Consider the following 15,596-nt stretch of genomic DNA (forward strand, 5'->3'; position numbering starts at 1 on the left):
AACTAACAGGAACTGTAACACACCACTGAAAGAAAAAGGATTAGACATATGGTATAAGGACAAGGTTAATGTTTGGAAATACAGAAGGATATCACCTGAGGGGTGTGAGGTCTTGCTCTAGCTGTCATCTAGGCTCCTCTCTCGTCTGTGCCTTAGCTCGTCTTAGATCCTCTCCTGCACTCTTGGACACACATCTGCGCTGATCACTCTGCACTGGATTCCTCTCCCCCACGAACTCTCTCCACCTTCCAACTTCAGTCTAATGGTTTCTGTCGCTCTGATAACCGTTCGCTCCACTAGCTTCTTCACTCTATATGATTGCCTCTGTGCTAATGTCCAATTCACTCCAGCTGCTCCCACAGACTAATCCACGATATAACTTCAGTCTCTTCCAAAAGGCATTACTTCAGACTCCAGCTATTCACAACTCCTCCTGATAAGTAACTGCTTCTGACTGCTTCCTTCAGTTCCAGCTCACTGACTGTCTGTCTTCTCTCTATTCCAAGCATCTTCTGTCTCTTCTCCTCCTGCAACTGCACTCCTCTCCTCTGCTCCAATTCAACTCAAACTCTTTCTGATTCTCCACTCCTTCTGCAACTCCACTCCTCTCCTCTGCTTCAATCCAACTCAACTGCTTCCAGCTCAAACTCTTTCCAGCTCGAACTCTTTCCGCTCCTCCAACTCAACTCACTGCAACTCCAGCTCAACTCAATTCCTTCTCGCTCGAACTCTCTCCAGCTCAAGCTCTTTCTGCAACTCCAGCTCAACTCTTTCTCGCTCGAACTCTCTCCAGCTCAAGCTCTTTCTTCAACTCCAGCTCAACTAACTGACTCCGCCTCTGCACTTCACTAATATGGAATGCTGTTTCCTCATGGAAAGTTCCAGCCATCAGCCCGCCGCCCATCAGATCTCTGCACCACTCCGCGCCAAGGACACACACCCAGCCGGCCGGCCATTTGTGGTGTCTTCCCCACAGAGAATAATACAGCCTACCGATAAGGGCTGGCCCAGACCGGTTCTCTCCAAGTAGACAACAGCTTTAACTATAAACATTACCTTTACCCTGCAAGCATCTCAGCTCTGCAGGGATAGAAAGCAAAATGGAGTCTCTCTAGTTCTGGGCCTTGTAGGCCTGAGAAGGATGAAATAACCCTTAGCTCTGTCAGAGTACCTACACAAACCATACCAATGTGTAATATAAAGTCAGGACCACAAAGGACACATAATTATGTCAAAGCCAATAGGCAATAGATGATTAGAGTCAAGAATAAGGGATCTATCATCATATTAAGCAGCTATCCTCTTCTAGGTCTGGAAAAAAGGGCTTAAAAGGGCCAACACAAGGTAAGAATACAGATTATAGATGTTAGAAAGCTTAAAGTCATCATCACTCCGAAATAGAGCCAAAAACCATGTCAGGACACTCGCCCACCCTCCCCTCATCCCAAACTGTCCCCACAACACCCCCTCCTCCCCCTCCCCATACATCAGCAACATTGAAGTACTTGTCGCGGAATAGATCATCCCCCGCCCCCAACGGGAGGTCAGAGACCCACTATCCCAATGGATCCCCATGAACTACCCTCTTAGTCCCAACTTACCCCCCACTTAACAGAGAAGTTGTGTCCGCCCTCTCTTTACTGTCCCCCAACCCACGTCCCTTAATCACACAGTTACCAATGTGGCAAATGACTCAGGTAGTGCATTTCAATAGTATTCTTCGCCCGCGAAGAGAGTCTGTCCCTCCAGTCACTCCTCAGGGCCCATGCCCGGATTCCGTTGAGTGACAAAAGGCCTCATACCTCTGGATTCTGAGAGTCTACAGTTTTGGTCGACTCCGCCGCCCCATCGTTGGGAGGAGGATTTTTCTTTGAGCGCGACCTCCAGTTGCTCCTGCTCCGCGATCGCCGAGGGGGACCTCGGAGGTCCCGCCGTGGAGGACGAGTCCGAGTCATGGCCCGGAGGGGTATGTACTCTGATCTGGACCGTCTCGTCCGTCCAGGTGAAGACCTCTTCCGGAGTATTGAAGAATTGGGTCCGGGACTGGAAGACCACACGGAGGCGGGCCGGGTAGAGCAAGGCATATTGGATATTGAGGCCTCTCAGCCGCGCCTTAGCCGCTGTAAAGGACTGTCTTTGTTGCTGCACCAGCCTAGTGTAGTCTGGGAATATTAGGATTTTGTGGTTCTCAAATAGCAGGGGCTCTTTTGTTCGTGCCTGTCGATGTTGAGTAGCTTGGCTATCACCGGTCGAGGGCACGCCCCCACCGGCGGCTTCTGGACCAGTGCTCGGAGCGCTCGTTCAATAATAAAACAGCGCGAAAGGGATTCCGGGGGGAGCCACCCCTCCAACCACCGGGTCAGGATGGCCTCCATGTCGCCCTTCTCACATCCCTCCGGAAATCCCACAAAGTGTAGATTGTTTCGCCGAGCCCTCCCTTCCGCATCTTCGGCTCGAAGTGATAGGCCCTTTTGAGTTCCTTCCATGGCGGCTACTTTCTTCTTTAGCGTCGCCACGTCGTCCTCCACCCCGTGATCCTGGCCTCAGTCTCAGCAATACGGGCCACAGCGTTTCGCAGGTCCTGACGCAGCAAAGTAACGTCCGCTCCAACTGCCCCAATTTTGGCATCCAGCATGTCTCTGGATTGCGTTATCGCCGCCATGAGGGCCGTATTGTCGGGACCCGGCGCCTGATGGCCCCCTGAGGCTCCGGCTCCTCCAGTCGGCCCCGTAAATTTATCGATTGTTCCTTGTTTCGAGGCACCGCCACTGTTGCCACCCCTGGTCATTATGGCCTCAGGTTAGAAGCCACTCCGAGGGCCCGAACACCTCTCTGCCAAGGATCCCCTTTTGCGGGCCCTAGGGACTCTCGTACGCGGTCACCCACAGGGTCCACGGGGGCAATCGGCTTCGTCTTTCGCTCACCCCCGTCTCCCCGTCAGTCCGCCTCCGCTCAGGGTCCAATTTATGAAATTTTCCCGGCCCCCCCGCACTCGAGGGCCCACCCCGCGGTCCGATTTAACCGCCGAGTAGGGGGTTCGCCACAAGTCACCAGCCGCTACTATAGGGAGCGCCGCTACCGTCCTCACGGATCCGCCGGAGGGCGGGGGGAAGGGAGAAATGACTCTCATTGCCCGCAGCACATAAGGCCTCCCGCGGTCAGAATAGACCGCCAAATGTGATCAGCCCCGCCCCCCTCACACACCTCCTGTTTGCAGCTCACCCAGCCACCGATGGTTCGACGTTGCAGCGATGTTGCAGGGTCGCCACCTCCTCCGCGCCGCTCAGCGTGGGTGTCGCGGGCCACCGTCCCTCGAAAGCGCGAACCAGTTCACCGCTCTTCTCAGGCCCCGGCCTCACCGCACTTCTGCCCGAGCCCTCACAAACTCGAGGTCCCGGCGTCTGCGCGCGAGGAAGGCCGCGCCGCCTCGGAGTCTGGATCGCCGTTGTTAGAGCACCAATGTCGCTCAGATCGCCGTTGGGGCTTTACGGTCGCTTCCCATAGCTGGACACTCCTTTTTGGATGACTTTGGGTCGGGGAGACACAGGATAATCAATGGATATATCGCCGGCGGGACGGAGCTCGCTTAAGCTGCATCCGCCATGCTTGCCGCCTTGGCCACGCCGACATCCTGAACTTTTGAGGCCCACCCCAAGGCGAAGCCAGGGGTTCGAGTCGCAAGGATGCCCAGGCAGTAGTTCAACAACAACGGCCCCCTGGGCACAGCCTGCTGCCTGGAGTTAGCTTTCGGTTTTGCTTTCTGTCATTGGCCCGGTCCTGTCTCAAGATCTATTTGGTTGCCCGAGGTCTAGCTGTGGATTTACTGTGTGCCAATGGTCTCTGGCGTTTGTGCGCTGGGCCACAGCTCCTGGCGCCCGCTTCTGAGGACTCCGGTGGGTAGACAGCGAAGGGCCATTCTCACCAGGTCCCAAAGGCCCCTCGGGGGCACTTTGCTCAACATGGCGGGCAGGCCCGATACAGAGAAGCGGAAAACCAAGACACCTCTCCGGGGGGGGGGCAACTCAAACAAACGTCATGGATCGGTATACCCAGCCTAAGGGGCCCCCTGGTACTATGAGTAAGACTCTGGAGGAGGTGAGGGAGGACCCGGCTGCGTCGTTCGAGTTGACCCTGCAAGATGTCATAGGCACCATTGCTTGTATCAAGACCTCCATCGGCCAGCAATATGAGGCTCTCGCCCTTAAGCTCGACACCGTAGCCAATGACGTCAATTTGATCAGAGCTGACCTATCGAAAACGAATGAGAAGGTCAAATCCTTAGATCTAAAGACCTCCAGTCTTACAACCGATGTGTCCGACTTACAGACGGAGGTTGGCAGCTTGCGATCCTCCAATGATCTCATCTCTCGTCGACTTGAGGATTTTGAAAACAGGGCTAGACGTAAAAATGTACGTATTATTGGGGTCCCTGAAAAATCAGACAATTCCGCTGCAAATCTGCTTGTGGAGGACCTCATTTTAAATCTTCTCGCCCCCAGAGGCCTAAGTAAATTCTTTGCCGTGGAACGCGCACACCGGGTACCGGAGGGGAAACCGAAGCCGGGTGCCCCTCCGAGGCCGAATATTGCCAGGATTTTCAACTTCAGAGACAGAGACGCTATCCTGCAGGCATCGCGGGTGGGTGGCCCAGTGAAGTTTGAAAACTCAACGGTGAGCTTCTACCCGGACTTTACCCAGTTCGTTCAGAGACAGAGGATGGGGTTTCAGGGGGTGAAGCGACGCTTGAGAGACATGGGCCTGAAATATGCGATGCTGTTTCCAACCAGGCTCCGTGTCGAATATGAGGAACTGACGTTTTTCTTTGACCGCCCTGAGAACGTGAGTGACTGGTTGGACACTTTGCCAAAGCGGAGCTATCAGACGGAACACTCGGTGGAGCAGAGGGTGGCGCGCCGGAGCAAGAATGACAATGTGGTTCCTGACTTCCGAACAGTTAATATACCATGAAGCTTGGTCTGATATCTTTCATACTTATGCTACTTATGGCTGCATACCCGAGGGTGGCGGGGGGAGTGGTACTCTTTCCTCCCCTGGCTTTCTTTGCGTAGACTAGTTAATGTTAGGGCGACAGATACACTGCAAGTTGGGGATGTTTTTGAGTTTAACGCAGGGGTGCAGGGTGGGGGGTGTTGTATTGGGATCATGTTGGGGGCGGTAGGGGGGTGTTTGGAGTTCTATTTCTTCTCAAGGCAACGTCGATTCTTCTGTCTGGGCACTGTGTTCGCCATGGGGTGGATTCCGCATTTGCTGCTGGGATGGGGGTAGTGGGTTGAAACTGCTGTGTAGGAATGTCAATGGGTTGGGGGATAGGATTAAGCGGGGTGTTGTGTTGCAACTGTTGAGGCGCCTCTCCCCTGATGTTGTATTGTTGCAGGAGACGCACTTGATTGGAAACACTTGCCATGCCATGAACCGGCGAGGATATCGTCTGGCTGTACACTCTGGGTTCACTACTGGCTCTAGGGGCGTGGGCATCCTTGTCAAGAACTCCCTCCCTTTGGAAATAGACAACGTGACCCTGGATGACAGAGGGCGCTACGCTGCAATCACAGGGAGGTTGGAGGGGAGGACTGTTTCGCTGGTTTCCGTATATGTCCCGCCTGGTCTACAGACCTCGACTTTTGCGGATCTCGGGAGTATGATACTCGGGCTCCCAGATGGTATTCTGGTGATGGGTGGAGATTTTAATTCAATTGTCTCCGGTAGAGTAGATCGCTACCCCCACCAGAGAACTCACCAGGTCACACTCCTGGTTAAGTGGGTTTCTGGAGACTCTGGGCTTGATAGACTGTTGGAGGTTGATGCATCTGGGACAGACACAATACACCTATCACTCTGGGGCCCACGGCAGTCTCTCCAGACATGACTATATCTTGGTGCCGGCGGCGCAGGCCTCCACTGTTAGGGAAATTAGACATCTGGCTCGGGGTATATCAGATCACTCCCCATTGTGGCTTCAGATCGGCACTACTATGAGTGTCGAGGGACGAGTTGCCCGATCAATCCCTGGTACCTCTGTGACCCCAACACTCGAGCTGCTTTGATTAAGTCCCTTTATCAATATTTTGCTGAGAACGAGGGGTCCGTGTCCTCCTCGGTGTCACTGTGGGAGGCATTTTGAGACGGTCATCCGAGGACAGGCATTATTGTTAATTGCTGGTGCTAAAAAACCTAAGAATGAGAAGGTGGTCCGCTTAGAGGCTGAAATAACTGAGCTAAAAAGGAACCTAGAATTGGGTGCGACTCGCAACAAACTTCATGCCCCCAGCCTCAAACAACTGGACTATAGGGCCCTGGTGACGGATGTCGCAAAAGTCATGAGTAGAGAGCAACAGGGCAGGCTGTATGATTTGGGTGATAAGGCCGGGAAACTGATTGCTTGGCTGGATAAAAGGGAGAGGGCAAGTTGTGTGGTTCCTGTGATTGAGAAAGTTGATGGAGTGTGTGACTGATCCGGCTGAGATTGTTGAGTGTTTCGCTGAAAATTTTCGTAAGGTGTACTCTCCATCCTCTGATAGACGGGAGAAAGACTCCCTTCTGTTGTTGCGTGACATTGCATTGCCTAGCCTGTGGGACTCGGATAGAGACTTAATGGATGCGTCATTCTCAGCTGACGAGATAGCCCTCGCTATTCGCTCTGTGCGCTCGGGCAAGGCCCTGGGTCCTAACGGCCTGCCCATCGAGCTCTACAAGCTGCGTCCTGACAAAATGGCGCCCTATCTCCGTGATATGCTCTTAGAGTCGCAAGACGTTGGCTCCCTTCCTCGTGATCAGCGTCTTGCTACCATCGTAGTGATCGACAAGGAGGGGAAACCACGAGATCGATGTGCGTCGTATAGGCCCATTTCGCTCTTAAACGCCGAACCAAAGATTCTCGCAAAGTGGTTGGCTAACCGCTTGATAAAAGTAATTAGTGACTTGATTCATCCGGACCAGTCAGGTTTCATTCCACATCTCAATACAGCCCTTAACCTGAGGCACTTGAATGGTGTTCTCGCAAGGGCGGCGTCGCTGCGTGAGCCGGCCATTTTGGTTTCTCTGGATGCAACAATGGCTTTCGATAGGGTGGAGTGGCCATACCTCTGGGCCGCTCTTGCAAAATTTGGTTTTGGTCCGGGTTTCATTAGCTGGGTGAAACTTTTGTATGAGGAGCCGTTGGCACAAGTGGTGGTGAATGGTCGAGTCTCTAAGCCTCTTGTTCTCGGGAGGGGTACGCGACAGGGCTGTCCTCTTTCCCCTCTTCTGTTTGCCCTTGCCCTGGAGCCCTTGGCTGCCTGGCTGCGTTGGGAACCCTCTATGAAAGGTATTCAGTGGACCCCGGAGTTTGAGGATCGCATATCGCTCTACGCTGATGACATTCTGTTGCATCTTACGTCCCCTCGTAAGTCGTTGAATGTATTGTTTGATGTGCTCACATCGTTCGGCAAGAACTCCGGTCTTGTGATCAACTGGACCAAGTCCTGTGTCTATGTACTGTCGGGTGGTGCTCCCCCTCTGCCACGTCGTTGTCCCATTCAGGTGTCGCAATCGGGATTTAAGTACCTGGGGATTTTTATAACCCTAGATCCTGTGGCTCGTTATGATCGTGACCTGCTCCCCCTCCCTCCAGAGGTTAAAACGGACGTTGCGGGCTGGCTCAGATTGCCGCTTTCACCGATTGGGCGCGTGGCCCTCTTTAAAATGATGTCCTTACCGCAATTTTTATACGCGCTCCAGAATACTTTCGATGTTGTTCCGGCGAGTTATTTTTGTGAGGTGGAGAGTTTGCAGAGGCGATTGATTTGGAATGGACGCTCGTGTATTGCCCTCTCCAAGCTTACGCTTCCTTGGTATGATGGAGGTATGGCACTTCCGTATATCAGGCGATATTACTGGGCTGCTCAGTTGGGAGCGATTAATCATGGAATGTATGGACCTGCCTCTAATCTTGCATTCGAGATGGATAAATACCTGTTACCTGGTGGGGATTACAACAGGGCCCTTTATTCCAAAGCAGTGGGTAGGGAACTCTCGGGACCTACCAAGATAGCAGTACGAGCGTAGTATGATGCGAGTGCGGCAACGGGGTGGGGGGATCGCCTGACCCGTGCGACTCCGCTTTATACGTCCGAAAGACTGGGTTCCCTATGGAAGACTAAAGGATTTGAAAAATGGGATATGATTGGCATTAGCAGTTGAGTAACCTATGGGTCAAGGGTAAAATCAAGACCTTTGAGGCACTGAAGGTAGAGTATGAGCTGAGTGATAGAGAATACTTCCGTTATGTCCAGATTACCCATGCGCTGAGTTCGGTTTTTCCTGAGGGCATGGATATTCCTGAATCCTCCCCACTAGAAGATCGGGTGCTTGACGGCCACGTGCCCGACAGCACCATTTCTTTGATATATAAGAAATTGATTAATAATTGAGCGGATCTGTTGGTGCGGCTTCGAGAGGTCTGGACTAGCGATGGTTTGAAATTGGATGACGAGGATTGGCCATCGACGCTATCCTCGCCGAAAGAAGTTGCGATTCCGGCCCGTCTCCGACTCAATCAACTCAAAATCCTACACCGAGGTGTTTGATTCATCGAACCACAGCAGCAGGGGGAAACGACGAGGCCACGCCCACGAGGAACATGGCGGCGGGCTGAGAGCCGGTCGTGGACGCACCTAGGGATCCCTGAAGACTAAATGGAGAGAGAACGAGTTCTGCGCGAGAAGAGATTTTGAAGCCGTATGTCCCCTGCATTGAGGCGACGGCTGGCTCAGACACGCAAAGAAGAGGTCGGCGCTAGGACCTGCGCCCACCTACGTTATCACTCACGCTGGAAGATCGCCGGTGGTGTCTGTGGAGCAGATTCCGCTCCGTTCTATTTCACATCAAACTAAGAGGTCCGGTGTTTAATGTCTATAAACAACCCTGCGAGACGGAGACTGGGAAGAAGCTCTATTCACTTGCGGTAAGGTGTGGTGAGAAGGGGGATCAAGCAGCAAATTACGTGTTTTCTTCTGGGAGGCAGGGTTGTATGGATCAAACGCAGACTGAGGCTCCAGTTGTTAAAAATAACCTCGCACATTTGAACATACTATCAGTGCAGGAGCCGGCTTTATTGAAACCTGTTGAGTCAGCAAAAAAGGCAATAGTAACTGTTTTAAACGCTGCAGTCGAGCCTGCCATTGTAGATATAACCCCGAGTACAGCGAGAAGAAGGAACACCCCTCCAATAAGAAGGAACAGATATCAGCTGAGATCCAGGGTAGAGCTAAAAGAGAGGGGTGCCTTGGAATTTGAAGAGAGGGAAAGACCTATGCCATTAACCCCATGTAAAAGAAAAAACAAAAAACTACCTTAGTAAAAAATCTAAGGGAGTAACCCTTGAAAACCAGGTGGTGAAGAGCACCCTTCACTCAAATCCTACTTTAAAGTTTTAGATCAGGCTAGGAGTTCCTCCACGCGAATGGAGGATAGTACTAGCACTATATCTCTAAAAATTCGTTTTGGGCCCTTGGAGAACTTGGGCAACATGGAAAATGCTGGGTCATTGGTCCCCTTGAATGGGGGAGTGATATGTGAGGAGGAGGGGGGTGCTGAGACCTTGAAACCGGCTGGTTTAGAGCAGCAACAGGCTCAGTCGAATCCTCCTGAGTTTAAAAATCCAGGTATACCCCCTGCACCATCTACTCCTGCTAATTTAAATAAAGCACCTTCTGGTGACAAAACGCAAGGAAAGCAGGACACCAGACCTAAGAGTATCCGGTAACAGCTAAACCTGTACAAAGTAGCTCTAAGGGGGCTGGTGAGGGAACCAGGAGGCAGGATCTTAATAAGGACAATCAATCAGACTCAGCTCCAGCTCTTACTAGAACGAGGAGAGGCTCCGAAGAATCGTGTGAGCAAGAGAATGATCGCTTGGGGGATCTCTTTTGATCATTGAGAAGTGATATGATGTCAAAATTTGAGATATCAGAGACTAATCAAAAAACAATACATGACAGATTCGATCTTTTGGAATCTAAGTTAGATGATGTTACTCTTCGCACAGGAAATCTGGAAACAGAAGTAGCTGTACTAAACAAAACCGTACATGGAAACTTAAAAGATATAGATACTTTGAAGGCCCAAAATAGAACACTGGCTATGGACGTTGAGAGATTGGAGACCCAGGCACGAAGGAACAACTTAAGGATTCTGAAAATACCAGAGGGGGAAGAGTTGGAGGACATAAAGGGATTTGTTTGTAAACTCCTGAGAGAAGGCGTATTAAAAGATCGCCCAGACATAGACCTGGAAGCCGAAATTCAAAGAGTGCATAGAGACCCTTATAAGAGACGCACAGACAGGAAAGCACCTAGGAAAATATTAGTAAATTCTCAAACATTTAGCGTCAAGGAGCTCATTCTGGGGAGATGCCTGTCGAAAACAGATCTTCGTTATCGGTCCAGTCCTTATCTTATCAGGTCTGACATAGGTGCAAGAACTGCACAGAGACAATGGGAGCTGGGCACCAGAATGCCAGACTTGAGGTCATTGGGTGCGCACGTGCAGATGAGGTTTCCTGCCTTGCTCAGGATTATGTGGAAGAATAGGACCTATAGTTTTTCACAGCCAGAAGAGGTCGATAATCTTTTAGGCCGAATGAAAAATGATCAGGAAGATCAATAAAGTGCAGATTTTGTTACTACTCCTAAAAATAATAATAAAAAAAATATATATATATAAATATCTGAGGGATCAAATAAAAGAGTAAATTGAAGCACGGGAACACTAAATAATAGTATAGGGAATACGACTTATTTAATGATTTACTTTTCACTCGCTATAATATACTTGATTTAGTCAGGGGATTCACCCAGGTGCCCCGAAAGGCGAAGCCATCGTCTGGTATGTTGGGGGGGTTCCTCAGGGGGGAGGGGGTTCACCGGGTGGAGGGAGCAAAGGGAAAATGATAAAAAATAAAACATCCTCATATATAGATGAACATATTTTGTACATAGCTATGGATGGATACGAGAGGATAGTAGGCTTATGAGTAATCCATATAGGCTTAAAGTCCTGTCATGGAATATTAATGGCTTGGGGGAAAAAAGAAACAGAATAGGATTTGTGAATTCCTAAAAAACTCAGATGCACATCTTGTAATGTTACAAGAAACCCATTTAGAGGCAGATATCTGTAGTTCTCTCTTTAAGAATTTAAGGTGGGTCCAGGAAATAATTTGTTCCAGGCAATCTGGCACTACAAGGGGAGTCTCCATCATAATTCGAGCAAATAGAGGGATAAGTCTGAAAAAATACGAGACAGACCAATCAGGAAGATGGTTAGTAGCAGTAGTACATATTAAAAACATTCCGTACACACTGGCTGCATACTATGGTCCGAATGATGATAACCAGGGCCCACTATCTAAGCTAGAGATAGCATTATTTGGGTCAACCGGCCCAGTAATCTTGGGAGGCGACTTTAATCTAGTCTTTGACCAAAAGCTAGATAGAACCTCTAAAGCTAAATATCACGCTCCCTCAAAATCACTCGCTATCCTAGACGCTATAATGAAGGACTTCAGTCTTTTAGATGTATGGAGAAAAAAATACAGAACCTCACTAGGGTTTACTTTTTACAGCAAGAAATATAAGAATTATTCTAGGATTGACCACTTTCTAGTTGATCAGAATTTCCTCACAGACATCAATTTCCTTTCCTTTACACCGACAGGGATGTCAGATCATGCAGTACTGGAAATGGTAATTGTATTGAACTTAACTCCTTTAAAAACAAGATGGACCCTGGAGAGATCACTTTTATTAGATAATCAAGTAAAAATAGAAGTTAAAGATAAAACTGCAGAATTGTTCACTATAAACTCAGGTACCTCTACCCCCCAGGTAGTATGGGAGGCATATAAAGCCTTTCTGAGAGGAGTCTTAGGCTCTTTAATGACTTATAAGAGAAAGAGTATGAAAGCAAAAAGAAGGGTAGACCTGGCGGCAATAACAAGAAAAGATCTTGAGTTACAAAACGCAATTTTAACTAACTCCAGGAGAGTTCACTTGATAGAGAAGGAACTCACTGAATTACAACTTCAGCTTAAAGTCTCGGATGAGAAAATTCTTAAAGAAAAGTGGGAGACCAGTAAATTAAAGAATTTCGAATACGGAGAAAAATGTGGAGCCCTTTTAGCTTGGAAATCTAGAGAAGAGAGAACGAGGAACAGTATTAAAGCCCTATTACGAAGACAGACAGGAGACTTGATAGAGGCAGATGCTGAGATTAGAGAGGAAGCGAGGTCCTTTATGAGAAGCCTCTACACGGAAGATAAAGACCCCAATGGGGATGATATAGAAACTTGGTTGCTATCAAAAAATTTACCTCAAATGTCCGAACTGGATAAGACATACCTGGAAAGTGAGATAACAGAAGGGGAAATACTAAACCAATTGAAGAGAATGAAACGGGGAAAAGCTGCAGGTTCAGATGGGCTGCCCATAGAGATCCATATGGACAATAAAGATCAGTTATTATCTACACTCAGGGCACTTTTTAACCTCTTATTAATTCAAGGCTACTCTGTTCCCCCTTCTTGGGCTGAAGCCACTATAACGCTCATAGTAAAACCTAATAAAGATCCAAAGAGAATAGAGTCGTACAGACCAATTTCACTGTTAAATACAGATATGAAGATCTATTCCGGAATCCTAGCTACCAGATTATCGAAGATTTTAAAATCTATAATCCATCCTGATCAAAGAGGTTTTATTCCAGGGAGACAGCTAAATGAATTAACATTCCAAGTGATAGGGGCCATAGATTATGCCAACGATAAAAACCTCCCGTTGGCCTTGGTTGCGATAGATGCGGCTAAGGCCTTTGATCAGGTCAACTGGAAGTATTTATGGGCTACAATGTCGGCATTTGGGTTCCCCCTAATTTTCATTAAGGCGGTCAAATCATTATATCATAACCCAAAGGCAAAAGTTTTAGTTAACGGAATACTATCTGATTGGTTTGACGTATCCCGAGGTACTAGACAGGGTTGCCCTTTATCCCCTCTTTTGTTTGATGTTTACATGGGGCCTTTTGTTTGCGGAATCAGAGACGACAATATAATTCAACCTTTTAAGCTTGGTAATATGTAATTAAACACTGCTCTGTATGCAGATGACCTCCTCTTGTATACCTCTAATGACTCAGTGGCAATACCCAGGCTATTTTCTCTATCAGAAGAATTCTGAAAATTGTCAGGCTATCAGATTAACAAGGAGAAAACGGAGATAATGGGCTGGAATAACAACATACACATACAAGGCGTAAAACACAAAATGCGATACTTGGGAATTCATTTAACTCAAGCGTTAAAGAACATACCATCATTTAGTTGGCAGACTGTGGTCAAAGACATTAATAAAACTCTAACAAGATGGGGGAACTTGCCTCTAAATATCTATGGCCGTGTTAACCTTATTAAAATGACTATTCTCCCCAAATTGACCTTTCTATATAATTGCATCCCTTTATCATTTTCTTCAAAAGATATCAATACTCTCCAGGGTAAGATTGGATCATTCATATGGGCTTGTAAGTCATCTAGAATAGCATGGAAAAAATTGAGAAGGGGTTTAAAAATTGGAGGTTTAGCCCTTCCAGACCTACTATCATACTGTCATGCGTTTCACTTTAAAAACTTTAGGCTACTTGCGAACACGTTAGATGGATCATCACAGGGCCGCTTGTTTCAGGCATTATTAAACGATTTACCTTATGACCACGATTACTTTTTATTCAAGTTCGGAGACCAGAGTTTTTTTTAAAAAATTCGCCTTAAGATACTTCAGACTGCACTTAAAAACTGGGGTTTATTCGGAAGGTTTTTAATATTCCTTACTATCATTTACACACTCCAATCTGGGATTCCCCGGGTACGCCCTTATGTCTTCAAGATCAGCTTTCACAACCCTTGAAAATAGCTGTACTACAAAAGTGGGGAGATCTATGAGTAGATTCAGGTCTTATGGATTGGAACTCTTTAACACAACTCACAAATGGACACCTGACTAGGTTTAAATATTACCAATTATCTGCTTGGTGGTCAAGTCAGAATCTGCAGCGGGAAAAAGACCCAGCTATTCTTGATGCAGTTTGTAGGGGGGGGGAATGGATAAAAGAAGTATCGTTTTGGTATAAGTCGATAATCAAGGATGAGGAGAACAAACTATACTTGGAGGTGACAAAATTATGGGAAAATAGTATAGCTGAACTCCCCGAAGAACTTAGCAAAGTATGGTCAGATTCCTTTTCCCTTTCCCAGAGGTTAATTAAACCAGCCAATTTAAGACGTAATCATCTATTCACAGTTTACAGAGTATATTGGACCCCGGCCAAATTGCATAAGATAACGCAAAAGAACTATTACTGTCCCCGATGTAATCACAATGCAGCTGACGATATCCCTATTTTTTTGGACTGTCCAGCAATTCAGGACTATTGGAGAGTGATAGGTGATTTCTTAGGTGAGGTATTGTCAACAACTATTATATGTTCACCTAGACTTGTTTTTTTCGGTTTACTGAAAGACTAGAACATTAATAGTTTTGATACTCAGTTTATTTTCTATGTAGTAGTCATTGCTAGGAGACATTTGCATGGAGTGGAAGTCAACAGTTCCCCCCAGATTTGCATTATGTTTAAAATACATCATGGAAGTATGCAAGATGGATATGGTTGGACGTAACGAGAATACTGAGAATGTCTGGTCTAAACTGGTGGTCTGGTTAAACAAGTAAACGGTCGGATGATTATGCCAGAGGTTGTGCCGGCCCTGTCCTCCCCCTGGCTTAAGGCTTTCCAACATTGGCTAGGGGGAGTAGGATAGGGAAAACAACCTACCTCTGGGACATCCCTGTCTGCTATGATACTGTCTCCAGGGCGGACTCGAAAATGTCAATATAAGAGGCAACAGCGAGACCCATCTAGAGCATACGAATTCTGGTGCCATATATGAGGACAAAAAAAAAAATCCTACACCGTATATATGTCACCGGCCCGCGCTTGATACACATGGGTTATTCAGTAGATGGGTTATGTAAGCGTGGTTGTGGATTGGTTGGTACCTTCCTCCATATAATTTGGGAGTGCCCGGGAGTGGTGGTGTTCTGGAATCGTGTGCATGCTGTGATGGAAAGAGTCACGGGGGTGGCATTGCTGCCCGAAGCAAGGCGTTGCCTGTTGAATGTCCGGGAAACGAATGACTATGACGTGGCACAGACTCAGTGGGCGACCCTTGGGAATATGATTGCTAATAGAGACATTGCGCAGCTGTGGGGCTCCCAGCGGCCGCCCATGGTCTTGGCCTGGAAGGATAACATGGACTGGTGTATGTTTAGAGAGAAGACGGTGTATGTGGCACAAGGTAGACCCAAGAAATGGAACAAAATTTGGAGCCAGTGGAACTCCTACCGTGGGAACATATGCACGCCTCCATTCGTGGAGACCTCAGAGGTTCCCCTCTCCCCCTGATCCGACATCCAAGTATTGTGTAACCGTTATGATCACTGCTATTGTTTCCTCACTGCCCTCCCCCCCCCCACTTATGTCAATAA

This window comes from Lissotriton vulgaris, chromosome 5 (genome assembly GCF_964263255.1).
Source record: "Lissotriton vulgaris chromosome 5, aLisVul1.2, whole genome shotgun sequence".
Taxonomy (NCBI): domain Eukaryota; kingdom Metazoa; phylum Chordata; class Amphibia; order Caudata; family Salamandridae; genus Lissotriton; species Lissotriton vulgaris.